The sequence below is a fragment of the Thalassophryne amazonica genome, chromosome 9 (assembly GCF_902500255.1).
Source record: "Thalassophryne amazonica chromosome 9, fThaAma1.1, whole genome shotgun sequence".
NCBI lineage: Eukaryota > Metazoa > Chordata > Actinopteri > Batrachoidiformes > Batrachoididae > Thalassophryne > Thalassophryne amazonica.
Window position 1 is genome coordinate 116,365,819 of NC_047111.1, and position 27,066 is coordinate 116,392,884.

At 41.6% G+C, this 27,066-nt stretch overlaps 1 protein-coding gene across 1 annotated transcript in view; it reads left to right on the forward strand.

Moving 5' to 3' along the window:
* The window catches only part of auts2a (activator of transcription and developmental regulator AUTS2 a), a 975,777-nt gene that overhangs the window by 804,139 nt on the left and 144,572 nt on the right, over positions 1-27,066 (forward strand).

The following is a 27,066-nucleotide window of genomic DNA, read 5'->3' on the forward strand; positions in this document are numbered from 1 at the left end:
GCCAAACTCTGAGAGAAAATGATTAATCTGCTACAAAATAATTACTTTATATACACAGCATCCAGTGACACAAAGCGCGGCATCCAGCTGGAAACACAGTGGGTGGCATTATCATGATGAATTTTGCGGCACCTTTAGTGCCACTGCAGTTCAGGTGCGTGTTGCACCTCATGCGTGTGTCATGTCAGTGTCAGATGATATTTACCTGTAGGGTAGGGTGCATCTAATCCGCCGACCTCTGGAAATCAACCTGTCTTAGTCATAAATCTGCTCTACCATGCAGAAAACCTACCCTGTTCATTTTTTGTTGAAACTGAGCTGTTTACCTGTGTCACCGCAGCTTTGAAATTTGACTTTTTGTTTTGTATGACGAAGTGACTACGGGTACGTACATCCATATCTTCTGCGGGACTGCTAAAGGTACGGACTGAGGTTCACTTAGTGGACGTACGTGACACTGGTGGGAAATACACACGAGGAACAAGAGGTGAAGCTCTTAACAAACACAGAATATTTTATGTCCACTAATGCTTCAGCTGAACTGTGCTGTTTCTTTTTTCTCCCTTGTTTCAGAAGCCATAACTGACAACTGTCTTCTAGTGTTAGCGGAGGTCAGCCTGTAAGCTCGCCGTCGTGCTGATAATCATTCGAGTACATTTGTTTAATGAAGCTGCTGTAAATTAAGAAATTCATCAAATGTAAATTAAGAAATTCATCAAAATATGGATGTAAATTGCGAAGGTGTTTTGCTTCTTTCATCGTCCATCCACCTCAAGTTCCAAGCGCTGTTTTGTAAGTGAGGCGGAAAGAATTGTACGTGACACCGGACCTTTAGCCGCATATGGTACGGTTACGGACATATTTGTGCATTCTGATTGGTCAGTAAGACACCCTCCATATCTTTAGAACGGTCTCTGTAGATACGGGTCCGTACCTGTAGCCACGGCCTTTGTATGAAGATATGTTTGTACCTAAATATCTCGATAACTAGCGCCAATAGGCCTGTAGTTACTATTAGAGTTGAATATAAACTTTGGGTTTCTGCAAGTCTCCAGGATGATTGGTTCTTAAGATATGGATTTTTCATATAAAATGAAAATGTGAAATTTCTAAGCGGCGGTGGCATAAATAAACATAGCTCAGTTGACACAAAATTTGAACAGGCTAAGTGTTCTGCACAGATTTATGGCTAAGACAAGGTGCATTTCATAGATTTTAAAACCAATGGTGCAAACCTGCTCATATTTTTAACGGTGAGTGTGAATACACTTTAAATGAGAACCGAATGCTGTCGGTTTGTTTGTCGATGTGAACTGCGTCTCGACCTGCTGCTGTGTCTCTTTAAGAGACCTCCATAGATACAATAGTGCTCGGAGAAGAGCCTCATCAACATCATGCGGGAGTCATCTGGTTTCCCTCTCCTCCTCTCAACTGCATTATCATAAAAAGTGATTTAAGACTGATTGATGCAAATGGCCCTCTGTTCTTTTCTATCATTAATGGGTCCTTCGCCGTGGCCACAGGCGGTGATTAAAGCTGTCATTTCCAGCTACTCATTAAAGGAGAGCACCAGGCCATGGGAAGGGCTCGGGGAGGGAGAGAAGAAACAGCGAGATTGACTAGAAACAGGAGGAGGCCATTTTCTTCCCAAAGATGTGCTGTCGAGTAAAATAACCCTTCAAAAAATAAAACATAAAATAAAAATTTGAGCCCATTGCGCTGTGTTCATAATGGCTGTGTTCCCTCAAGTCTGGCTGAGGCAGAGGGGAAAAATGCTTTTTTAGTTTAGGTTGCCAGTGGGGCTGCTTATGAAAAAAAGCAGGCAATAACAAGCGGCAGTAGGGTTCAAATCGAAGTCACTGTACAGTTTGTATTAATTTTCACATTTTGCGTGCAACTAGGAAAAAGTTGTGATGCATATAGACAGGAAAAAAAATCAATACAAGTCTGTTTTATATTTCTGTGTTGCTGCTGGCTATAAATCACAAACATTGCTCTCAAAGAAAGTGAAACTGTTGACAAAACTACCACAACAACCCTAAGATACTGAAGTGGATCTGCAGCCGCCACATGACTCCTGGCAAAGACGTTACTGTGAGTGTGGGTTTTTATGTTTCTTGCACATGCGTGTGAACATGCGTGTGTGCACCACTTGCCGATGGGAGCCTTATCTCCTCTAATGGGGGTTCTTGGCTGTGAGGCAGTGAGATGTGAAGCTCCAGCTGAGCTTTCCTCTGCAGGGGCCGTACAATACCATCGTGTCCTGGGGACCCGCGCTAATGGCCTGGGGAGCCCGTACCGCTATTGTGCCCAGCAGGCTCACCCCCTGATACAACAGACAACGCCAAGCCCCCACTCTTCCTCCCCTCACCACATCCTCTTAATCTTTCAGTACAGCTCAGTCTCCCTCAGATCACGTGCTGGGAATCTGGTTAGGGGGTGCACGGGACTTATAGCAAAGGGACTGAGGGTTCTGAGGACTGGGGTAGACAATCAGTTGCTTTTCCGTGTTGCAATGCCCTGGGCTCCAATCATTGATCGGCATAATTCTGCAGCAACGATTTCCTCGCCTGAGATGTGATACCCTCTCCAGAGCCCACCCTCTCTGTGTGCATGGAAACGCTGCTGAGGTGTAAACCCTCCTTTTAGCTGCTAGCTGATCTCAAAGTAATCACTCGACTCTCCTGCCGCATCCCCACATATGCTGCCAGGGTTCTCGATGCACCACTTCCAACATTATCCCACACACACCCAAGAGGGGGAAAAAAGGTTTGTTGCCACGTCAAGCCCAATGAGCAATGAACTGAGTGAATGTCAAATTGCAGTGGTATTCTCTTTTCTGCCCACTGGCCAGTGAAAACTGCTGCTGGTGACTTTTCCTTCTGTCAAGCAGCCGAGTCAGTAATGTGTGGAGTAGTGTTGCAGATGAATACTGTAGCTCTCATTTGTAAACGGAGGTGTTCCTTTGGCTCGCTTCATCAGCGAATCGGTCGTGACGCGCGAAGCCTCTGCGCGGCTTTCCATGACAAAATCTCTTGTTAAAAGTGAAATCTGCCGGAAAATGGCTGATGTCCAGGTCTTTTGATAACCAGAGAAAGAGCACACGATGGTCTCGTATCCACAGAGCCATCAGCTTAGAAATGATCCAGTGGTTTGTGCCGCATCATCGCAGCTCTCAGCGCGGCGCACCGACCATCCTTAAAGGGGTCCTGAAAGCTGTAGTAAAAGTCCTTATTCATATAACATATGAATGAAATCCATATAGTTTTTGAAAAAAATAAAAAGGTACGATACTTTATGTACAGACCTCGTATGGTTTCATTACACTGTTGAATAAGTTTGGGTTTTAGGGTTAGGGTTAGGAATTAGTCTGGGGTTTGCATTTGGGTTTTAGGGTTAGGGATTGAATTCAGCGTCAGGGAACAGAGCTGGGGTTGCCAAATCTGCAAGCTCTGCATGTTTTCCATGTGAACCTGCTGCAACCACACCTGATTAGTTAAGTCTGGTGTTTCCTGTCCATTGATTGGTGAAGTACCCCTGACTTTGTTAATTAACAGTGGATGGAGGAAAGAGAGACGGATAACATGCAGGGAACGTGTCCTCTTTTAGAAGTGTTGGCAACCCATGGTCTAGGATCAGTAGTTAGGGTTTGGGGTTTGTATTTGGCTTCAGTGTTAGGGGTTTGGGTTGAGTTAGGGTTTCCTTATACTGTAGGTCTCCTTTATACTTTTACTTTTTGTGCTGTACTTTTTTCCTGTTGCATTCTGTCCTGCGTTCACACTGTTTCCTTTCTCTTGTTGTTTTGGCAGACTGCATCTCTCTCCACGACTTTTGAAAGCAGGTTTAATATTTCGGTTATGCTTGCATCATAAAGTTAGGAGCCCTCAGAGAAGAAGGGCCACGTTCAAAAATAGAAAGCCCACATAAACCTCCAACGTGACAAGAACACTTCACTCCACTGGAGTATTGCAGTCTTCACCTGTGTTTAGTGCACATTAAATAGAACTCTATTTTTTTTATAGAAAATGGAGTTGTAATTGCCTATTTAAGAGCTACGTGTAGACACACACGCATCTGTGAAGGAAAATCACGGCGCTATTGTCTGTTGGGGGCCTAATGGTGCAATTAATTTTGTTCCGTCTGTTCTGGAGACTTTTAAGGAAAATGGTCCCCCCCCCCCCCCCTTTTCCCCACTTGCTCTCTAAACTGATTTTAATGAAGAAGATAAAGTGGTTCCTTGGGTGTCTCACAGGCTCCCAGCAGTTGGTTCAGTTGACATTATTCTAGCGTGGTTGAATGGCGCTAGCAGCCTGCCGCCTCCTTAGCTCCGTGTTGACAAGCCAACAGCTCCCTCCTAGGGCTGCTATAATGAGAAACTATCTCTCTCCCTGGATTAGGGCGTAAGACCGTGCAGGGGCCATTATGCAGTCAGCATCGGGAAAAAGAGAAAATGGAGGGACTGAGACGGGCATCCATCATCCATTTGCAGCCATAACCCCACTTTAACGTGGATTATGTCATGTGTCAAGTCATGCTCCACTGCTGTTCCAGCGTTATCTGCACTGGGTTTAAGCCCTGAAGGTGCTCAGACAGCTGACAGTGGCATTATTACTCTCTGGCATATGCCTGCAGGGCCGGCCTCTCCGGGGAGGCTCTGCCTGCAGTCTGCAGTGCCCGCTGTGAGGAGGGGCTGACAGGGTTTTTATGACTAGACGCTCTCCCTCAGGACCACTCAGGAATAAATTAGCATGGCCACAACCCTTCTGGCAAAATGCGATTGGGCACCAGGGAGATGGCCCCACCCTTCATCTCTCCCAAAGGACGAGTGTACTCTGTGTTCAACCTTATCTTTGTTGAGCATTAAAATACATGATTGCACCTCCAGGGCATGCACGAAATCTGTGCTTTGTCTGCGTTCATCTCGCATCCACCGTGTAATCATAGATCATAAACTCTGCAGCTGAGCCGTTCCAGAGTAAGATTTTATTTGTGAGGTAATAAACAGTGTACTTGATATTGCACGTGCTTTTTTTGTTATCTTAGGACCTGATTTCCTTCTGGGTTGTTTTGTTTGTTTTTTTTCGTGGCTGAATGTGATCGAATGGAGAAGGAGACGCGAGCAAAGAGCAAGGAGGAGAGTGGCTTAGTGTAAGACGCTAAATCCCCAGCTAAAATACACGGCCCTCAGGTGGTGCAGCTTCTTAATGGTGCTTCTTCTTGAATGTGTCTTTGTTGTTTTCTGGAGAGTTAACGTAGACTAGCTATTAAACTGAGCTAAGTCCTGTTAATCGGGAGATTTCATCACGCTGTTGTGTGTTAAAAACAGAGACATGTGCATTGGCTGTGCAAGCTGAATAGTGTTTTGTAATCAAGCCAGCGGAAAAACTACTATTTTAGTGTTAAATGCTTTTATGGTAATGTCCCACAGTACTTTTCCGAAAGATCTGGCATGCTACACAGGTACAAACTGACAACACTCAGACTTGTGACCAAAATTAAAGAAAACTGTTTTCAGAAATTTCTTACGGCCTGTTCCCGCTGTTTTTGGTTTTTTTTTTTTTATGCAAGTCTGGCTTCCAGCTGCCAGTGATTACTGCTGTGGACCCGGAGCTTCGCCAACAGTCTCCTTTTGATTAGTAATTATCCAGAAAAAAAGCTAAGGGAAACTCTGGCGCTCAGCAGAACATGGTTCCAACCAGAGTTTCCACTGAGCGAGGTTCTGTCAGGGCAGGGAAAGGTTGCTGTGGTTCACTGGGGTCCACAGTACCACTTGGCTTTGATTCTCCCATGCTGGCCACATGTTGGGAATTGGCTCCATGCTGCCCCATATGGTTCCACTTACTTACCAGGGGAGGAAAATAAATGGTTTGTTTTTCTATTGTGGTCTCAGTCATTACGTACTTATAAAACTGGCTTTTGAAGATTACAAACTTGTGCCTGTGTTGAGCCGAGCTGGCACGTTAGCATGGAATGTGCGGCTTTCCTGAATTCAGTTTTATGTTAAGAGGAACAAGGATTAATACTGTGTACTACATCATTATTTTTATTTTGGTGGTAATTTTAGCTGTTTCTAATTTGCTTGAATGGACTGAACATCTTGGTGTCACTTCACTAAACCTGGGAATATTTCAAAGCTTTCAGCTAATACTCAAGATCCTAAACTCACTTGTGTAAATATAGTATGCAGTGTATGATCGCTGACTACACAGTATTCACCCATGTGATTGACTTTACTTTCTGACATACAAGCAGGTTAAACAAACTTTCATCTTAATCCTAAAGTCGGAGTTGACGAACCCTGAACAGCTGATTTGAGTTCATCCAGTCAACTCTGGGTTAAGTGTGTCTGTAAAGCTCAGAAAAAGCCATCAACACTGAATGTTGGCACGATGAGTCACTGTGGCAACTGGTGAGAAAAAGTCAACATACTTTGAGTAAATGTCAATCAAAGTTTTAAAGAATGTTTGTAGCCAGTATGAGCACATTCTCAGAACAAAAACCAACACATTTTCCGTTGCAAAGAAGAGACAACTGTTAGAGGATCACCCTGGACCACACCTGCCACCCCTACTCACAGATCTTCAAATTGCTGTTGCTGACTGCGATCTGCTCCATGGCTAAAGTTGTCCCCACCTAACATCATGTCCAAATTACCACCATCACACCTACATGCAAACTGCCTTGAAATTCTTGACAACTCAGATCACTTGGATGGGTGGAAGGATGTCTTGGGGATCATTAGGAGTTGCATTTGGTCTAGACTGAAGAAGAAGTTGTGATCTTAACTCCTCAGAAGGGCAAAGACTTGACTCCAGCAGACAAAACAGTTTTGTTGGCATTTTTGCACCTCATTTGTGTCTGCAAATGTGATGCTACATGGTCACATATAGGATCAAGAATACTTTGGTATGATCTGTTGTTTTCTTTTGACTGTGACCCACAGCGGATCCCACATGGATCTGCATGTCGATTTGGCACAATGTTTTGTGGCAGATGACTTTCCTGACACAAATGCTAATGTACATGGAGATTTGGGCACAGTTGGCCTTGAACCCAGGACCTTCTTTGTGAGAGGCAAGTACACTACCACTGCCCCACCATACCCCCTAACTTGGCATAATGGGTTGATGCCGATGAGCCTACTGTCTGTCCCCTGCTGGCCCAGTAAATGAGTTTCCATCTCCATGTGTTTCTTTCCACGTGTCCCAGAATAAGCTGATCCGTGCATCCTCACTTCTTCCGAACACTGAGGGAAGTGTTGGCTCTGTTGGGTAGCAGGTGTTCCAACCTCTCTTGCCCTGACCTTTTAATGGTTAGTCGTTTGTCAAAGACTGTCAGGCCTATAAGCAAGACGGGTCACTGTTCTTGCTGAGAGGTCAGACCTCATACGCCAAGAGATGAAGACTGACTAGAAGCCTTCCTTTCAGAGCCTCCTCAGATTTCACACCTTGGACTTTTTTTCAAATCTTGAACAATGAGATCAAATCTGGCGGCTTCTCTTTAGTCTGTCACAGATATCCATGTTTGAAAGACGGTTCCTTGGAGAATAACAAGAGGAAGACAGCCAGTGCTATTCTTCACTTACTCTGGCTAAAAAAGAAAATGTCCTTGGAATGTGAACAGTTCCTGGAGTGCAGCAGGAGGCAGTAGTTTGCTGATGTTTTCAAAAAACATGGTGACTGAAAGTGGCACTTGATGGAACTTGAGAGGTACACTCTGGTACATTTGAGCAGTGACACAAGTTTTGTGGTTTTTGTTTCTGAACATCATCATTTTAATGGCGCTGAAATTAAAAAACAAAACAAAGATGTGCCTATAAATAAAAATGTAAGGATGCATCGCAAATCAGTTAAAAATTAAATTGAATGTGTGAAGACTCAAATTGGTTCAGATTAAAAATGAGCCGCGATGTTATACAGTATCACACATACTCGCGCGCAAATATCAGAGACCGAGCTGAAGTTAATTTTAGATATTCAGCAGACGTTCACATCCAATCTAAAATTAACCACTGCGAGACACCAGAGATGTTCTTTTACAGATGATATTTTACTTTATACTGTATAATGCCTGAATAGATCCTTGTCATTTGTTTGGTGGTTTGTATGTCATCTGATGGACTATTGTAATTCATTATTATCAGGTTGTCCTAAAAGTTCCCTGAAAAGCCTTCAGTTAATTCAAAATGCTGCAGCTAGAGTACTGACGGGGACTAGAAGGAGAGAGCATATCTCACCCATATTGGCCTCTCTTCATTGGCTTCCTGTTAATTCTAGAATAGAATTTAAAATTCTTCTTCTTACTTATAAGGTTTTGAATAATCAGGTCCCATATTATCTTAGGGACCTCGTAGTACCATATCACCCCAATAGAGCGCTTCGCTCTCAGACTGCAGGCTTACTTGTAGTTCCTAGGGTTTGTAAGAGTAGAATGGGAGGCAGAGCCTTCAGCTTTCAGGCTCCTCTCCTGTGGAACCAGCTCCCAATTCAGATCAGGGAGACAGACACCCTCTCTACTTTTAAGATTAGGCTTAAAACTTTCCTTTTTGCTAAAGCTTATAGTTAGGGCTGGATCAGGTGACCCTGAACCATCCCTTAGTTATGCTGCTATAGACTTAGACTGCTGGGGGGTTCCCATGATGCACTGAGTGTTTCTTTCTCTTTTTGCTCTGTATGCACCACTCTGCATTTAATCATTAGTGATTGATCTCTGCTCCCCTCCACAGCATGTCTTTTTCCTGATTCTCTCCCTCAGCCCCAACCAGTCCCAGCAGAAGACTGCCCCTCCCTGAGCCTGGTTCTGCTGGAGGTTTCTTCCCACTGTCGCCAAGTGCTTGCTCACAGGGGGTCGTTTTGACCGTTGGGGTTTTTACGTAATTATTGTATGGCCTTGCCCGACAATATAAGGCGCCTTGGGGCAACTGTTTGTTGTGATTTGGCGCTATATAAATAAAATTGATTTTATTTGATTTGATATTGATCATTCATCCCATTTGCCATTGTGCTCTATATACCATGCAATTTTGGGTCCATTTAGCCTGCAAATTTGGTTCCATAGGTTTCGTACAGTGCACACTGTGACCACCGCGCGCATGCACACTTGCAGCAACGGTGCTTAGCAGTTTATTGATGCTTATCATTCTTCTAATACAAGCTAAAAAATAAATCCAGTACGCCGTAAGCTGTCTGGAGGTATTTGCAATATTCACTGGGACGTCTCTAGCTAAAGTAGAGCAGCTGTCGGATGAAGAGCTTAACAAATTCCGTTCCCGCATTTTCACTGGACTAAGAAAAGCAGACAGCAGTCTGTACATGAAGTCATCAGCTACAGACCACATCATCGGGATTGTTTTCAAACTATCTGACTGTTTTTACAAGTTGACTGAGAAGAATTTTGGATTGGATTGCACTGCTTTTTAAAATTCGTGTTGGACTTTTGAACCTCTTGACATAAAGGGCCAGTGATGCACACCAACATGTAAGTCCCTTTTCTCTTAGTAGAGAAGCTTGAGTCTTCGACTGGACTGGGTTGCTTGACGCGAGGATGTTTCGCTTCAAATCGCAGAAGCTTCCTCAGCTAAAATTCTTGCTCTGGTGGTCTGACTTCTGTCTTGACCTCAGAGCAAGAATTTTAGCTGAGGAAGCTTCTGCGATTTGAAGCGAAACATCCTCGCGTCAAGCAACCCAGTCCAGTCGAAGACTCAAGCTTCTCTACTATGGAAACCACCTGGACAACTGAGAGCCTACACAGAAACCCTTTTCTCTTGTTTATAAATTAATTGGTGTTATATAAAACAAATAATGAATGTTTTTTTTTCATTTCTTCAATGGAAAGAATATTTCATTCAGTGAAAGATTCTTACCATTGAACTCATAAACATTAATTATTTGTATAACATTACAAACATGAAATTTCAAGATGTAATCTAAATGTATGAAGCTGAATGGAGCTGGGCTGTTTGCCAATTGCCTTTTGAACCAATGAATGAAGAGAAAAGTAAAAATAGCTTTTATATTTCTATAATATTTTACAGAATTAATTTACTAATGGCTATATTAAAAAGATTTGAAGGTTATGAATGTCATTTCTTTCAATGTAGTGGAATGCTGCTCTGAATATTGTGAGTGTTTGACTTAGTATTTGTAATGTTTAATAAATTCCTGTGGTTTGAACCATCAGAAGTTTTTAAAAATTGGGACTTCCGGTGGTGCGCAACGCGGTATGGCCGCATAAAAGTGATCTCTGGCATTAGCCTCATATTCCCCCCGATTCGAGAGCAGTATTTTAGGTCAAACCACTAAATTCTACGATAGGAATGAGTGGGGACAAAAATAAGAAGGGAAGATACGGTCGACGGAACATTCCCGATGGTAAAATGGAGAACGAAGTCACGGCCGGCGCGGAAGGCTCACTAGCAGCGGGACAAGATGGCGAACGAGGCGAGGGCCTGGATGTAATCCGCGGCGCTGTAGGTGATGTTTTTGCGACTGAAATGGCCGTTCTCCGAGCCGAATTGAAAAACGACTTCAAGGAATTCCACACAGAATTTCGGGAGGACATAAAGAAACAGATGGCCGATTTTACAAAAGAAATAAATCAAAAACTACGAGACACCGCAGACCAGGTGGACCAGGTGACTGAGCGAGTAAAGCAGGTAGAGGACATCATTGCGGATTCGGAACTCTGGGACATCGGAGTCAAAAACACTCTCATACAACTACTAGAAAATCAGCGGATCTTGCAGGACAAGGTGGATGGTTTGGAGGGGCGTGCGAGGCGGAAAAACATCAGGATGTACGGCGTCCCTGAAGACTTAGAGGGAACGTCCATTGCTACCTTTGTTGAAAATCTTATTAAAAGTGAGTTGGGTGCTGATATCGGCTTGGACCAAGCCCTCTGCATTGAACGTGCTTATCGTGCATCAGGACTGAAACCATCTGCAAGCGCACCCCCACGCTCAATAATAGTCCGCTTCCTTCGGTTCTCCGACAAAGAAAAGATCTTACACGCAGCTTGGAAAAAAGGGGTAAAGGTTCAAAACAAGCAGGTCTTTTTCGACCATGATTACGCGCCAGAAGTGCAGAAAAAGAGACGCGAGTATATCCCTGTCAAGAAAGCCCTGAAAGGGAATGGAATTCGCTTCCAGACACCGTTAAGTAAGATGCGAGTGCATTATTCATCAGGCAGTGTGCTTTATAATAACGCGATTCAGGCTGCGGAGGATCTGCGAAAGCGGGGAATAACGGTGGACGAGATCAGCACGGGAGCCCGGACCAATAAGATTACAGGAGAGACCCTCGCGGAGTTGCTGCCGTGGGAGATACAGGAAGAACCCAGCAAGGTCGACTTTCAACAACACGTTAGGGAGAAACTCAGGGGATTCCGGATGGAACGGGGAAACGCCCAAATAAGCAAATGATGACGTCACCTGTTTCCACACTTTAATTTTGACTGGGCCAGTTGTCCTATCCTGGATATGGAGTGGTATCTTCCTTCTCATTTTAAAGTATAGGAGGGGCTGATGCCTAAGGACATAATTATAGCACACCAAATTTACCTTATCAGGCTAAGGGTGGTTTTTTTGTTTGCTTTTTACTTTCATTTTTGGCCTACACTGATGAGGGGCCCCACTTTGTGGCCAGTCCCCTTACTACCAAAGGACAATGCTTTATCCTTGTTCGTGGAAGTTCTTGTGATGGTTGTGTGTTTTTATTTGGTTTTAAGTTCAGGTTATGATGCTGTGAGGTCTGGGATGATTTATAAGTTCGAATTTCATCGATTAACATAATGTCCTTTAAATATTATAATATACTGTCACTAAATGTTAATGGGCTGAACAGTCCTATAAAGAGGAGTAAGTTAATTGCTAAAATGAAAAAGGAAAAGGTGGATATAGCGTATTGGCAGGAAACACATCTCTCAAAGATAGAGCATGAGAAACTAAAGAAAATGGGTTTTACACATACATATTATTCGTCTCACAAAAGTGGTAAAAAGAGGGGAGTAGCTATTCTTATTTCAAATAAAATAAAGTTTGAATTCGTGGCTGACATAAGTGATGTGGAGGGCAGATTTGTTTTGGTGAAAGGTAAAATAGACCAAAAAGAAGTAACATTATCAAACATTTATGCGCCCCCAGGGAGTAAAATAGAATTTTTCAAAAAGGTGTTTAATTTAATTTCCACAGAAACTCAGGGACCCCTTATTTGTGCAGGAGATTTCAATTTATTGTTAAACCCTCAAATGGACTCAAATAACATTGGCCGAAGAAACACAACTGTTGAGAAGCATGTAAAAAGAATTTTACCGGACTTGGGGTTGATTGATGTGTGGCGATTATTTCACAAGTCAGCACCAGAATTTACTTTTTATTCCGCTCGACATGGGGTGTATTCAAGGATAGATTATTGTTTCATGTATAATAGGGACATAAACGGGATAAGGGATTGTAGAATAGGTCAAAGAGATATCTCTGACCACTCAGGAGTTTACGTAACATTACATTTAGATGGGAGACAGAGAAACACTCTATGGAGATTAAATACTAGTATGCTGGACGATCCCAGGTTTATAGAAGATATGATAACAGAACTTGAGCAGTACTTAGAGGACAATAATAATGGGGAAACAAATCTCAGTATTGTGTGGGACGCGGCTAAAGCTGTCCTTAGAGGAAAGATAATAGCCAAGGCAGCCATGATGAAGAAGAAAAAGGCACAAGAATTGTTAGACTAAAAATCTTAGAGCACTTACATCTGACTAATAAGGATACTACAGTGACACACCAAATCAGACAAATAAAACAGGAAATAGATAGGATTTTAGGTGAAGAGGTAGAGAAAAATATTCGATTTATGAAACAAAGATATTATGAAATAGGACCCAAAGCAACTAAGCTCTTAGCATGGGGGATCCGAAAACAGCAAGCTGAAAATACTATTTACAAAATTAGAGACCCGACAAATAATAAATTAATAACCGGTCTAGAAAAAATTCATAATGTTTTTGAAAGCTATTATAGATCTTTATATAGTCGATCTAAGTATGTTGATGAAAGTATAATTGTAGATTTTTTAAACTCATTAGACCTCCCATCAATAGGTTCAGATGCAAATAATAAATTAACTTCACTAATAACCCATGAGGAAATAGATAAGGCTATATCAGCTCTTAATTCAAACAAATCACCAGGCACTGATGGGTTCCCTCCTGAATGGTATAAAACTTTGAAGGGAAACCTTATACCTCTATTACAAACTAGTTTTAATTATGTCCTCAAGGGCGGAATGGCACCTCCCTCTTGGAAGGAGGCCTTTATATCTGTAATACCAAAAGAGGGAAAGGACAAAACCGACTGTAAATCTTACAGGCCAATAAGTGTATTGAACTCAGATTACAAATTATATACAACTATACTAGTACGGAGAATGGACACTATAATGCCCTCTTTGATTGATGAGGACCAAACGGGTTTTTTGAAAAATAGGCAAACCCATGACAATATTAGGAGAGCATTGCATATTATTGAACAGATCAATAAGAGGAAACTCAGTGCAGTTATTCTTAGTTTAGATGCAGAAAAAGCATATGATTCGGTATATTGGGATTTTCTTTACTTAGTAATGAAGAGATTTGGTTTCTGCCAGGAATTCATAAATTGTATCCAAGCCCTTTATTCGTCACCTACTGCCAGAATTAAAATCAATGGTAGTCTTTCCAACTCTATAGTACTGGAGCGGGGCTGTAGACAAGGGTGTCCGGCCAGCCCAAACCTTTTTAACTTGTTCATTGAACCTATAGCCCAGGCAATTCGTCAGGAGTCAGCAGTGAAGGGTGTCCTAATTGGTGAGGAGGAGTATAAAGTGAGTTTATACGCAGATGATGTCCTTATTACAATCACAGATCCTGCCTTGGGCCTACCGGTGTTGATGAAGATGCTTGAGACATATGGATTATACTCAGGATACACACTCAGTGTAAATAAGACACAAGTTATGTCATTTAATTTTTCTCAGAGCAGACTCCCCTTGTTTAAATACAATTTTAATTGGAATTCGACTAGCATAAAATATTTGGGAGTAAATTTACCAAAAGACTTGTCTCGAATATTTGAAATAAATTATAAACACACAAATAAAGAGATATACAATGAACTCAGTGCATGGAGCCTGCTCCCTCTTGATTTCGGCAACAGAATACAGATTATTAAGATTAATATTCTCCCAAAACTATTGTACTTGTTTCTTGCTTTACCTATTTCCATACCGGAGAAACAATTCCGAGACTGGAATAAACACATCTCGAGATTTATTTGGTTCAATAAAAGACCAAGGGTTAGGTTTTGCACATTACAGTTGCCGAGGGAGAGAGGGGGGTTGGCTCTGCCCTCTATGAGGGATTGTTATATATCTGCACAGGTGAAATATTTGGTTTGTTGGTGTAACCCATCCTATAGTGCAAGATGGAAAACAATTGAGAGGTCTCTGTCAAAAATACCAATTCAGTCCAGATTGGGATTTGTAACTCATGAAAAGGAATTCTTCTCAACAACTAGCCAATGGATCACCTTGGCACTAAAGGTGTGGGAGGAGCTGGTTAAGAAACTACAGCTTCAGGAAGAGATAAAAGTCCTAAAATGGCCAGCATATGAACCAGAGTTTTTACCCGCTGCTCAGGATAGTAGATTCAAACAGTGGGTGTGGTGGGGACTGACTGCTACATGCACGTTTATTAAAAAGTCTGAACCAATTCCCTTTGACAGGTGGCCTTAATAGACAAGATTATTTCAGATATTTGCAACTCCGTGATTATATTGTTAAAAAAACAAGCAATTGCACTGTCAGGGACCTCTCAATTGTTAATGTTTTTACTAATGCTTATAACCTTGGAAGTAATAAAGCTCTAATAAGTAGGATATACCAGGGCCTAATTAAATTTAAAGGGAACTCCACAGATTATATAAAACAAAAATGGGAGAAGGAAATCAATATTGATATATCAGAGGACATGTGGACAAAGATCTGGGAAACACAATTCACAACAACAAACTCGAACACCTGGCGGGACTTCTGTTGGAAAAACATCATCCGCTTTTTTATAACACCCAGACAAAAGGCTAAATTCTGTACTACCTCTGCTGTATGCTGGAGAGGCTGTGGGGAGGTCACAGCAGATCACGGACATATATTCTGGTCTTGCCCATTCATACAATCTTTTTGGACAGAAGTAACAAAAATATGCTCCAAAACTCTGGGCTTTAATGTGGACAGCTCATTTGTATCCATGTACTTGGGATGTTTCCCTGATGAGTGGACCACAGAAGACATCTATCTCTTGAAAATCCTCTTGGCATCAGCCAAGAAAGCTATTACAAAATGTTGGTTGGCTAAAGACCCGCCCACTATAAGCCTTTTCATTTCCATAGTAGAGAGCATTAAGATGATGGAAGCTATGACTTATACCCTGCGGCTACAAGGCGACTTGGGAAAGAGACGTTGGAGACTTTGGACGTTGGACTTTAAAAAGAGTTGTGACAGGAAAATGAATGTATAAAATCTGTAATCTCTGTATGGTTTGACATACTGATCTCCTCTGACCTCACAATGTTGCATTTGTTATTTGTTCAAAAATATTTACAAATAAAAAGTATTAAAAAAAAAAAAGAAGTTTAAAAATTAAGTAACTGTGATGCACATAAATTTGTTTTTATTCCTTAAATGTGCAGTGTGGAAGCATATGTTTTAATTATTTTGACGGTGGATTTGTTTGAAAAATCCAAATTTTTATTTTTGTTATTTAAGTTGAATATACTTTCAGTTACACTTTTAAGAAGAAGACATGTCATTTTACACAGTTTATAGAAATAAGGGAATATTTTTACGTCTTAATTTGTCGCTCATTCCGTAAAAAAAACAAAAAACACGCGAAAAAGTATTGTGAATTCAGAATTATTGAATCGTGAATTGTGTATCATTACATCCATACTTACAAATGTTGCGTTTCCATCCCGTCTTGTTGAAAGAAAACTCTGAAAGTCGACACACTGCAAGCACATCTTGATTATTTAAATTCAACTCCACTGCGGTGTTGTAGACATAATTACATAAAAGTGTGTCATTGTCCATATACTGGGTGGCACGGTGGATTAGTGGTTAGCACTGTTGCCTCACAGCAAGGAGGTCATGGGTTCAATTCCCATGGCCTTTCTGTGTGGAGTTTACATGTTCTCCCCGTGTTTGCATGCGTTTCCTCCGGGTGCGCCGGTTTCCTCCCACATCCAAAGACATGCAGGTTAGGTGGATTGGAATCTTTAAATTGTCCGTAGGTGTGTGTGTGGGTGTGTCTGTGTTTGTTTGTCTGTTTGTGGCGCTGTGACAGACTGGCATCCTGTCCTGGGTGTACACTGCCTCGCGCCCTATGGCTGCTGGGATAGGCTCCAGCCCCCCGCGACCCTTAATTGGACTAAGTGGTAGAAGATGAATGAATGAGTGAGTGTCCATATACTTACAGATGTATTATTAAGTTACCAATAACTGAGTTAATGACAACACAAAATTGAGGTGCTAAAAGTATGTGTATCTTTTATTTAGTCAGTAAATGCTTATTATTTTTAGAAAGCACTCCTTTGATTTATTCCACTCAGCCAAACTGACAAGTGTTCTTTCAAATTGCGGCGTCTTTCTAAAAGCACAGAGAGGCAGATAGATGCGGTCTATCTTCATTAAACGGTCTTTAATTGGCTTTGTAAGGAATAATCTCCCCATCTCTCTGAGCTCCTTGTTTGGCAGACAGGCGGCACAGCAGCGCTGCTCATCTGTCAAAACGTCAGCTGTATCGCCGAAATGAAAGCGACACATGCCAGCAGGTTGTTCAACACTGTGTAGAAACTCTCTAGATCACACTCGAGTAAAAAGGCCTGTCATAATCCTGTTTCAAGGAAATTAGAGTTTAAGTAAACACAACTGTCATGTGCAGCGTTCCTCGGAAAACTTTTTTTTCTTTCCTCCTGGCTGTTAACGTTGAAGGCACCCTGAGTGCTGAGTACAGGTTTGTTTCCATTCATCATGTGGCTTATCGGCTTGTTTGTGAAAACAGTGACATGATCCTCATGTTTTGAAAGACCCCCCAAAGCGCTTGTGTTGTCAAAATTAAACCTAGAAAGCAGTATCCCTGCCAAACGGCCTTCCGGGGTCTCGCCTTGATGTGAAGTGCGGTAGCATGGCGGAACACGCTGCGTGCTCTCTTCTGATTAGCAGACAGCGGCGTGATCTTTGGTGTCCTTCAGTGAGGCTTTGTGCAGCGACAGGCGCGCACTCGGGCTCTGCTGAAATAACAGTGAGCGGCAGTCTATTTGCTCCATTTCCTGTCTCACGGCGTTTTCTGTCTCTGCAGGCCACACTGTATCCCAGAGCTTAATAGACTGTAAAGATCTCAATTGAAAACGGGAATGTGCCCATCAGAATGTGTAACCTTGTTCGCCCGAGGTATTTAACACGGGACATCTGAAGGCGATGGCTTGACCAAGGCATGTCAGAGACAAATGAAAAGCTATTACTAGAGACATGCTTCTGTGTGTGTGTGTGTGTGTCTGTGTGTACACGTGCACGCGCGCGCCTCTAAGACATCCTTCCAACTCCCTCAATTTGGAGCCTGTGCATCAGTCCGAGCAAGAAAGACATGCGATGGCGTCCTTTGTTTATCTGCTTCAGGGTCGTGTGCGTCTTGTCTCTTTGTGTCGCTGTCACTGGCGCAGTAAACACTGGAGGAGGGTTTGAAACACTGTAATAACAGTGGAGACGTGTTTGTTTGTCACGATGGCGCTGGCTCTCCAGGCGAGGGCATTGCTGGATTCATGAAACATGACAGCTGTTTAGATGGGAGGGAAAACAGAGAATCAGTCTTCAACAGCACAACTAAAGAACTTGACATTTAATACTTTATACACTTTGTAATGCCACTGTAATGTTAAACATGTCTGTCAAAATACTGTTAACGCTTGTCCAGATGAGGTAGATCTGTTTTCTTCAGCAGGAAATGTTCTAAAAGAGAGATTGTGGCAGTGTTTTGTTTTTTTTAATGAAGTTTGAAAATGCAAATATTGGCAGTGCTTCTTTGTAGCCTACTTTGATTGTCACAAAGTGTTTGATTCAGTTGTCCAGGCTGCTCTCATGGACATCATGAAAATGTATTGGATACACAGATCCAGGGGTGGAATCTCTCACTTTTCCCCAGTGAATGCTGGTGTTCGTCAGTGATGGTTTCTTTCTCTTGCACTCTTCACTGATTGCATGGACTGGGTGTTGGTAGCGTTGTGAAAGCCAGTGATTTAGGTGCTTTTGTTGGTCAGGAAAGCTTTACTGACCTTGACTTTGAGGGCAATGCTGTGATCTTAGTGGAGTTCATGAATACTCTGATTCCAGCACTTGACAAGCTGAATGGAACTGTGTGAGTTTGTGATTGTCCTGAATGAAAACTGTGATCCAGGCTTTCAATGACTTCATGGACTCAGAAAGTGCATCTGTATGTGGTTTAAGTGTTTAACCCCTTAACACCCGAATTTATATAGCTGTATATAAAAAAATGTTTTGTGTGTGTTTTTGCCTTTAAGTAGATGGTAAATAATGTTGAGATTATTAATTTCACTTTTGCACAAAAACTAGATAGTAATATTGGGTATTCAGGTAATGACTTTATGTTATATTGTTATAATAATAATGATGGTATGTTGCAAATTTGCGACAACGGGCATACAGGTCAATTTGGTAAGTTGCATATTTGAGTCAGAGATCGTAGCATATATGCGACGATGGGCGTTAAGGGGTTAACTTGTAGAAATATTCACTTCACAGTGACATTCTTGTCTCTGGGACCCTTTGACATAGATGCATGCCTGTGAAGGTTTCATGGAGTCATGAGTTTGTTGGACAGACGTGTTTGGTGATGGCGATGCTGTTGCAGGAGACTTTTACCTGCAATGGTTAGAGTGCTTTCTGTCTTATTGTGTGGTTGTGAGGTTTGGACACCAACCAGTGACTTAAGCCTTAGGTCCTAACATGATGATTAGATGACTGCGGTGCTACACCTCTTTGGAGGATCCTTGAGTACCACTGGAATGACTTTGTGTCCACAAAGCCATCCCTTAGGGAGACTAAAATGAAGCATATGATTTGCATTGTCAAGGAATGGCAGAACTTTAGGCCATGTGGCACATTTCTCTGTGTGGGATCCAGCATGCAGCTGCCCCAGTGTTAAGACGTTAAGTGGATGGAGAAGGCCAAGGGGACACCCACACTTCACTTCACTTGGCTGTGGCAAGTAGATGGTTATTTTGAAAAGGTGGGGGATGGCCCATTGTTTTCCTGTGTATTTGCCATCAAGGACCAAAGGCAGTTCCTTGTATGGTATGGTCAAACCAGTCTCATGGCAGTTTGTGGGACTAGGTTACGAAATGTTCATTAATCTATCGGTTTGTGATGGGGGTACGGAAATGTGGCTTTTTTCGTAAGGGGAGCATGAATTCATTTTGTGACAGGGGGCACAAAATGTGGGGTGAAAGGGTTAACGTTTGGGGAGGGTACGCTATGGTTAGGGTTAGAGTTAGGAGAAGAGGAAGATTAAAAATAGCAAAATACAAAAACCGTGTCACAAAAGACAGGGGCACAAAAAAAAGTAAAGACTGGGCTGATGGTGGATGTGGTGACACGTGACACCAGCACAGGCCACTGGACCTAACCTAACCTATAATGTACATACATGTTGCTTTGGAAAAGCCTCAGCCTGTATCCTGTAAAAAGCAGTGAGTTAATGAATGGATAAATAGATAAATGATTCCATCCCTTCCAGTTTCACATAATAACTCAAAAAATGGTGGTGTCTTGTTAGCTACCAAATTACAAGGTCATATTATGAGGAAAAATGGTTCATTCTAATGCACCAGATCAAACCAAAAAACACATTTATTCTGCTTATGTAATATACGGTGCAGTTCAGCCTACCTGACACCTGCTGAACACTGCCACCTGGTGGACATGTGTGCTCTTGTCGCAGGAAAAAACTTTATCATGATGTGATGGAAATTAGGAGCAGGTGTGGTTGAAGTTACATGCACCTCGAAATGATTTTAATTTACAAAGCTTAGGTTTGTTGACCACCACTTGCTGCTTATCGTGAAAATAGCAAATATAAGAAAGCACCATATTTTTCATTTATTTTAAAGCAAAAGTCAGATATTTCAAATGAATTTTAAATGTGAATGTTAAATAATAGTGATGAATTACTCCGGCAGGTTTGCTGTTAGACTGCCTTGCTGGCTCAGTATTCATACTCTTGCAGACATCATTAGCTGTTTATGGGAATGTCAACTAATGGATTTGTGTTAATGCACAAATGGAAGAATAATCCATCAAGCGCACAGGCCCATGAGGGCCCATTGTCATTAATCACCATGAATATGGCCTGGCTTTCAAAATGACATTATACAGGGCCGTGCATATTAGTGCTGGAGGACACTCCAGAGCTGTCTACATGCACAGTCACACGGGGAAAAAGGGTGCACCAGGCACTTTGCTTTTAATGAGGATAGCAGTGAACACATGCAGTCCCCTGTCATCGCACTAAAGAGCTTGATTGCAGATGCCGACGCTTCCGATGACAAAAATGGCATCTGTGAACATCTGCTTTGGAAATTGAAGCCGGCCTTGGAATGGAACATTGACTTTGTTTTGTGTCTTTGTGGACCAATTAGTGCTAACGGATTTACACAGCCAAATCAATCTGACAACAATAAAGGCTTCGCCGTTATTTCTCATTTGATTGTCATGTAACTGCATCGTGCCCATTAGCATTAGAGAACAGCGAGCACTCTGACCCTCGCAGCATCTTCACTTTATCTCACATACATCCAGAGAGATGCTTTTGCCTTTAATCTAGATAGCGCACAAGGCCATGCATGTGTGTGTGTGTGTGTGTGTGTGTGTGTGTGTGTGTGTTCCCTCCCTCTCCTCTTCCTCTTCTCCAGCTTCCTTGCTACAGTTAATTAACAGTTATTAGTGTTAGCGCAGAGCACCGGATAAGATGTCACAAATCATCAAGTCTCTTGGTGCAGTTCTAGCAATTAAGAGCTCTATCGCACCTTCCCTCTCCACAGTCATTTGGTACGCATCCAGGTTCTTTTTTAGACCTGAAAGCACTAATCAAATCATTTCTACTCCGAGATTTTATCATCATTATTTCAAGCCCTAACAACGTGAGACTCCCAATTCACCACCTCCCACAGCCCGACTCCTGTCTGCAGAAGCGACGTTTTCCTCGATGCTGCGGTTGTTTTTAAACCCTGCAGGCTTTTCCATACCTGCAGATGAAGATGTACAGCTAGAATATAGAGCACAACCACATCCCTGAGTGTGTCTTCTTCAGAGCTAGGAGAGACGTGAGATCATGCTTGGCGAGGGAGGCAGCAGCAGATTAGCACAGATTAGTTGCTGATTTTAATGCAAGGTGTGACTTCTTTGTGCTGATCAATTTGTCATCCCTCTAAATCAGAATTTAATTGCATCCATAAGAAGAAAAGGGACCTTGAGCAACAGCGTGACTTGTTGTTTGTAACAACCTTGTCTTCACCGGTGCTTTTTCTAAATTTTATTTGCAGCTTTTATTTGCTGGTGTTTCTTTTGTGGTTGATGTCAGTTCAGTGGCAAAGGGAAAAACGAATCACTTTGTTACTAAAACCTCACTTTCACTTTCACAGATATCCATCCCAGAAGGACATGTTATAGAATCGTGACAAACCAGCGTGTGAAGATCGCGGTTGTCCACAAATGTAATGTAGCATTCAGGTTGACAGCCTATTTGCACGTGAAATTTGTGAAATCATACGAAAAAGGCTTACATTTAGGTGCAGGACTACTTTGTGTCCCTAGGGTGAATAAGAAGTCTGCGGGTCACAGAGTTTTCTCTTATCCTGCCCCTGTTCTGTGGAATGATCACCCTGCGTCAATAAAACAGTCAGATTCTGTGGAGACTTTCAAGTCCAGATTTAAGATGCACTTATTTTCCCCTTTGTATGGCTAGCATACTTGCATAGTATGTTTCTATGCTTTTTACTCTTTTAATTCATTTTATTAGGAAACAGAGCGTGCTACGGCGTCAACTTAATCTAAATTCTGGGTCTTTTAGTGAATCTTAGGGCTAGTGGCCAGCGATCAGCGATTGTAAATGCTGACAAATTTCACTATATTTGTCTTTCTGATGCTTGATTCTTTTTTCTTTTCTCTCTGTTTGAGGTGTGGCTCCATTCAGCAACATTTCCTGTATGCTCATTTTGTGAATTTTGTCTGTATCACGGCCCAAGCAGAGGGTCACCCCTTTGAGTCTGGTCTGCTTGAGGTTTCTTCCTCAGAGGGAGTTTTTCCTTACCACTGTTTCTCTGGGAGTTGGTAAGGTTAGACCTTACTTGTGTGAAGCGCCTTGAGGCAACTCTGTTGTGATTTGATGCTATTATATAAATGAAAATAAATTGAAGTTAAATTGAAATTGAAATACATATTCGTGTGTATTCATGTGTAACAAATTCATACACGTTGCGTATTTTCTGCTGTGAGACGGTGAGTAAGGGAGTTTTTCCTTCCCACTGTGGCCAAGTGCTTGCTCACAGGGGGTCGTTTTGACCGTTGGGGTTTTACATAATTATTGTATGGCCTTGCCTTACAATATAAGGCGCCTTGGGGCAACTGTTTGTTGTGATTTGGCGCTATATAAAAAAATTGATTGATTGATTGATTGACTGACAGAAAGATCATCCGAATGTGCAAAAAATTCAGCAAATTCCTGCCCAAACCCTCAAACTAAACCTGATCATAGCCAAAGAGCAAATGCACGATTATGAATGTTAAATGTCAAACGCGCTTTGCAAATACAAGCAGTAATCCATGGGATTAGATACGAAATATCGCACTTATCTTTTCGTGTCATAGCATATGAAACACGTCACGCGGATATGTCAAAGTTGATGGTGCAAAGCACCAAACTTGTACCATATGATTTATGCAAAAACAACAGCACCACACCTGTAGTAGAACTTTAGCACATCCTCCTGGTGCTCCCATGTCCTTCACAACACTCGTATTCTTTACTTTCCATTTACAGAAAAGAGAAGAAGATTAAAAGACTCAGATTAAATTATTCTCCAGCGTGTTCATTTACTGTTACCATTCCAGAGTTGTAGTATCTGAGTGACAGTAAACTTCCAAGGAGAACAAAAAGCTCCTCTGTGCTGCTGAGACTGAAGTGACCATATCAAGCAGTGTTAGAGGCACAGATAAGGGGGCTTTTAAATGAATACCTCAAAAACATGCACTACTGTCACAACACTCCAATTATTTGAAAAGTTGTGCGCTTAAATTGGCATTGATGAGTTAATCTGTAAACTCTGATGTTGCAATCCTCTTTAGAAGTGGTCATATTAACTGAATTCTATTGCTTTTTGGAAGAATAAAGTCATTTGCCTCTTGCAGAGAGATTTCCTGATTATGTTACTGTGCATTTGGGATTTCTGACATAATTCCACAATTCTTTGCTGTATCCCCAAAATTGTTAAAAAATGATGCAATGCTAAAATACGCTTAAACGTGTCCAAGGTCTGTGTCCGAAGAATGTTCCCTGTGAATTTTAAGACTCTGGCAGGAATAGGACTGGGCTTACAGTATACTGAGCACAGACAGGACAGAAGGACAGACGGCAGGCAAAAAGCCTTCGCAATACCCCATATTTTGGCCTCAGGTAAAAATGACTGCAGATGTGGACATATGTGTACATACACCATCGCCAAAAATTGTTGACGTTTGTGTTACCATATTGCACATATTCATTCTCATGTTAAGTAAGTTATAATGTCTGTGTTGTTTTCACAAGGTTATTTAAAAAAAAATCATAACAAGTTAGATTATTTTTTTCTTCACTATGTCAGCATTTCACTAGGTCAACAGTTTATATACTCGGAGTTGAATGCCTGTATAACTGGCATGGAAGATTGCAGAAGATTGTAGAACTTGATGGAATTGCTTGTAAAGGCTTGACTGACTAATTGGCATCATCTGTGGTAAATTGGTGAACCTCTCGTTATATATAGACTCCTAACTGAGGAACCAGGGCCTTATTTTGTCAAAGAGCAAGAAAATGTGACCTGTGACCTCCAGGTAGGTTGAGTCAGGTCAACTGGACTTGTTTAGTTCGTTGAAAATGTTTCAGTCTTCATCCAGAAAAGTTTAATCAGTTCTATCTGGAATTGTGAGAGACTCAAATATTTATCTTCTGTGGGCTCACTGGTGTCACAGTGATGTAACAGTAGATGTTAGGAATTCCAGGAGGTCACTTGAGTCCAGGTGTGAGTTGCTCTTGTAATTAGTTTAATTTGAGGAGAGGAAGATCTTCAAGTCTCTCTGGTATCGATGAAAGGATAGACTTTTAGGGAGGAGAAAAGTGGTGTCTCAGCCTCCCACCTCTGTTTAGGGAAGGTTTCATTACATCAACAAAGAGCTTCCTTGACACCTCTTGCAAACCAACCATCTTCTCTGTCTAAAATATGAACTTTGCTGTCGTAAAGGGTGTGTCCTTGTTAAATCAGATGCAGGTTGATCGCTGAGTCCTGACCTGAGGACCTGACCTGTGTGGTGTGAGGCCTTTGGGGTGAACCAGTTTCTGTATGATGGTGTTGCTGGGTTTGAAAAACATGGGAATGCTGTGTTTGTTGAAAAGTTTCTTAGAAACTCCAGCCACATATGGAAATTGCCACCAAAGCATTGACAAAATTTTGTTCTGTAGGATCATAGGTAAGGTAGTGATGACGATGCTGGAAGCATCAGATAGAAATGTGACATCATCCACCTGATAGAACTCAATCTTCACGGCCCAAAAGACTGTAAAAAAAAAAAAAAGACTGCCTTTAAATAAAATGATACAAAACCAGTCAGTCTAGACAGTAGCTGTGTTGGTACCTCAGTTTTTGGGGTGACTTGTACACAAGCCTTGTATGTCAGTGGCAGCAATTACCAGATAATGAAAGTAATTAACTTCCACTGCTCATTATTGGTATGTGGACAGAGCCTGCAAAGTGCGATCTGACAAGATCCGTTGTTTGTTCTACAACTACGTCAACATAATATTGCAGTAGGAGTACATACCTGGTACAGACTTCATCAGACAATGTTGTGATTTGGCCTTTAAATGTTGTGAAAAAAAATGTAAGCTTTTTCCTTTTTTGGCAATAAAAAGATTGTTCCAGATGGCTGTAGGTGTTTGCTTTATAGGCCTCATTTGTACCTGCCTTTCAAGTTGGTATGGTTAAAGTTTATGATTATAGCACAAGTACAGTTTGGTGCTGTTGTTAAGTTTTAATTACAAAGCGATAAAACGTGGAATCAAAGCAATTAAAAAGTAAGAAAATATGAGGACAAAGTGTACAGAGTGTGGCTGTCAATCCAACACAGTGTATCAAATAGCATTTTCCTATTCATAACAAAACTGAGCTAAAGCTGACAAAGTGACAAGCAGTAGTTTGACTAAAGTGAATGTCAGAAACACATTGTGCTGATAATATAAAAACACAAAGGCCAGAAACTACCTCGGGAAGATAAGAAGAAGACACAAATTACTGCAGTCTAGAAGAGGGAGAAGTAAACAACTCCAGGAAGCAGTCGACTTGCAAGTCTGACCAGCGTAGTCTGCACACTGACGGACGTAATAATTCAGGACAAAATGATGTGCTGTTTAATCAGACATCAGTTCATTAGTAAAGTCTAGTAAAGTCTAAAGACATGCAGATTAGGTGAACTGGAAACGTTTCTAATTGTCCAGGTCTCCCTTGTAAAAGCCATCTCAATCTCAATGGGACTAACCTGGTTAAATAAAGGTTAGAAGGTCAAAGTCACCTTGTGAATGACTGAGAAAATATATGAGTAACGGATGAGAAAATTTTATATCCGTTCATGTCTGTTTTTTGTCCTGAACAAATCTTTTTCTCATTTGTTAAATGCAGCTGTCTAGTCAGCTGATGTCCAGGGAGTCTGTCGGAAAGTTTCATGGATGCTCAAAACTTTGAGCCGATGTCAGACGGAGAGCTTACCCAGTGGTTTCATATTTGTTTACTGTTTTGTCCTGTACTCATTCGTAGCTTGCCAGTGGAGGTCTGGTACAAGTTAGTTTTATCCATGCTTTGTCTATTTGTCTTATGCTTGTGCCCGGAAATGCTGCACATCCGCATTCGGTGGTTCGTCAGATCTACTGGAGATCAATGGATTAAGTGATTTTTGCCACCGGACAAATGATTTAAATCCATTACTAACCAGTTTACTCAATCCATCACCATGTGACTATACCTTAACAAACAGTGGTTTTGTCGGCAAAAGCTCTATCTCAGCGCAACTCCTCAAGGTGCTGGATGATTGGATCAGGATTTTGGATGAAGGAAGAGATCTTGGCTGTAACTGTACTGACTTTATGAAAGCCTTTGACAGTGTTCCTCATAAACATTTACTTGGGAAGCTCAATCCAATCCAATCCAGTTTATTTATAGAGCACATTTAAAAACAACAAAGTTGACCAAAGCGCTGTACAATGACATAAAATAAATCAATAAATAAATAGATTGGCAACAATAAAAGTTTTTAAAAACAATAAAATCGTCAACCCTCTAGTCAAAAGCTAAAGAAAACAAGTATGTTTTAAGATGAGATTTAAAAACTAGAGGTGACTCCACCTGCCTGATACAGAGAGGCAGGTCATTCCACAATCTGGGACCAACAACAGAAAAAGCTCTATCACCTCTACATTTGAGCTTGGTGTGAGGAACTACAAGCAAAGCTTGATCTTGTGACCTAAGAGAACGTGTTGAGGAATAAGACATGAGCAGGTCAGACAGATACCGTGGAGCAAGATCATTAAGACATTTAAAAACAAACAATAAAATTTTAACATCAATACGATAGCGAACAGGCAGCCAGTGAAGGGAAAAAAAGAACGGGCGAAACATGGTCATACCTCCGGGATCCAGTCAAAAGACGGGCTGCAGCATTC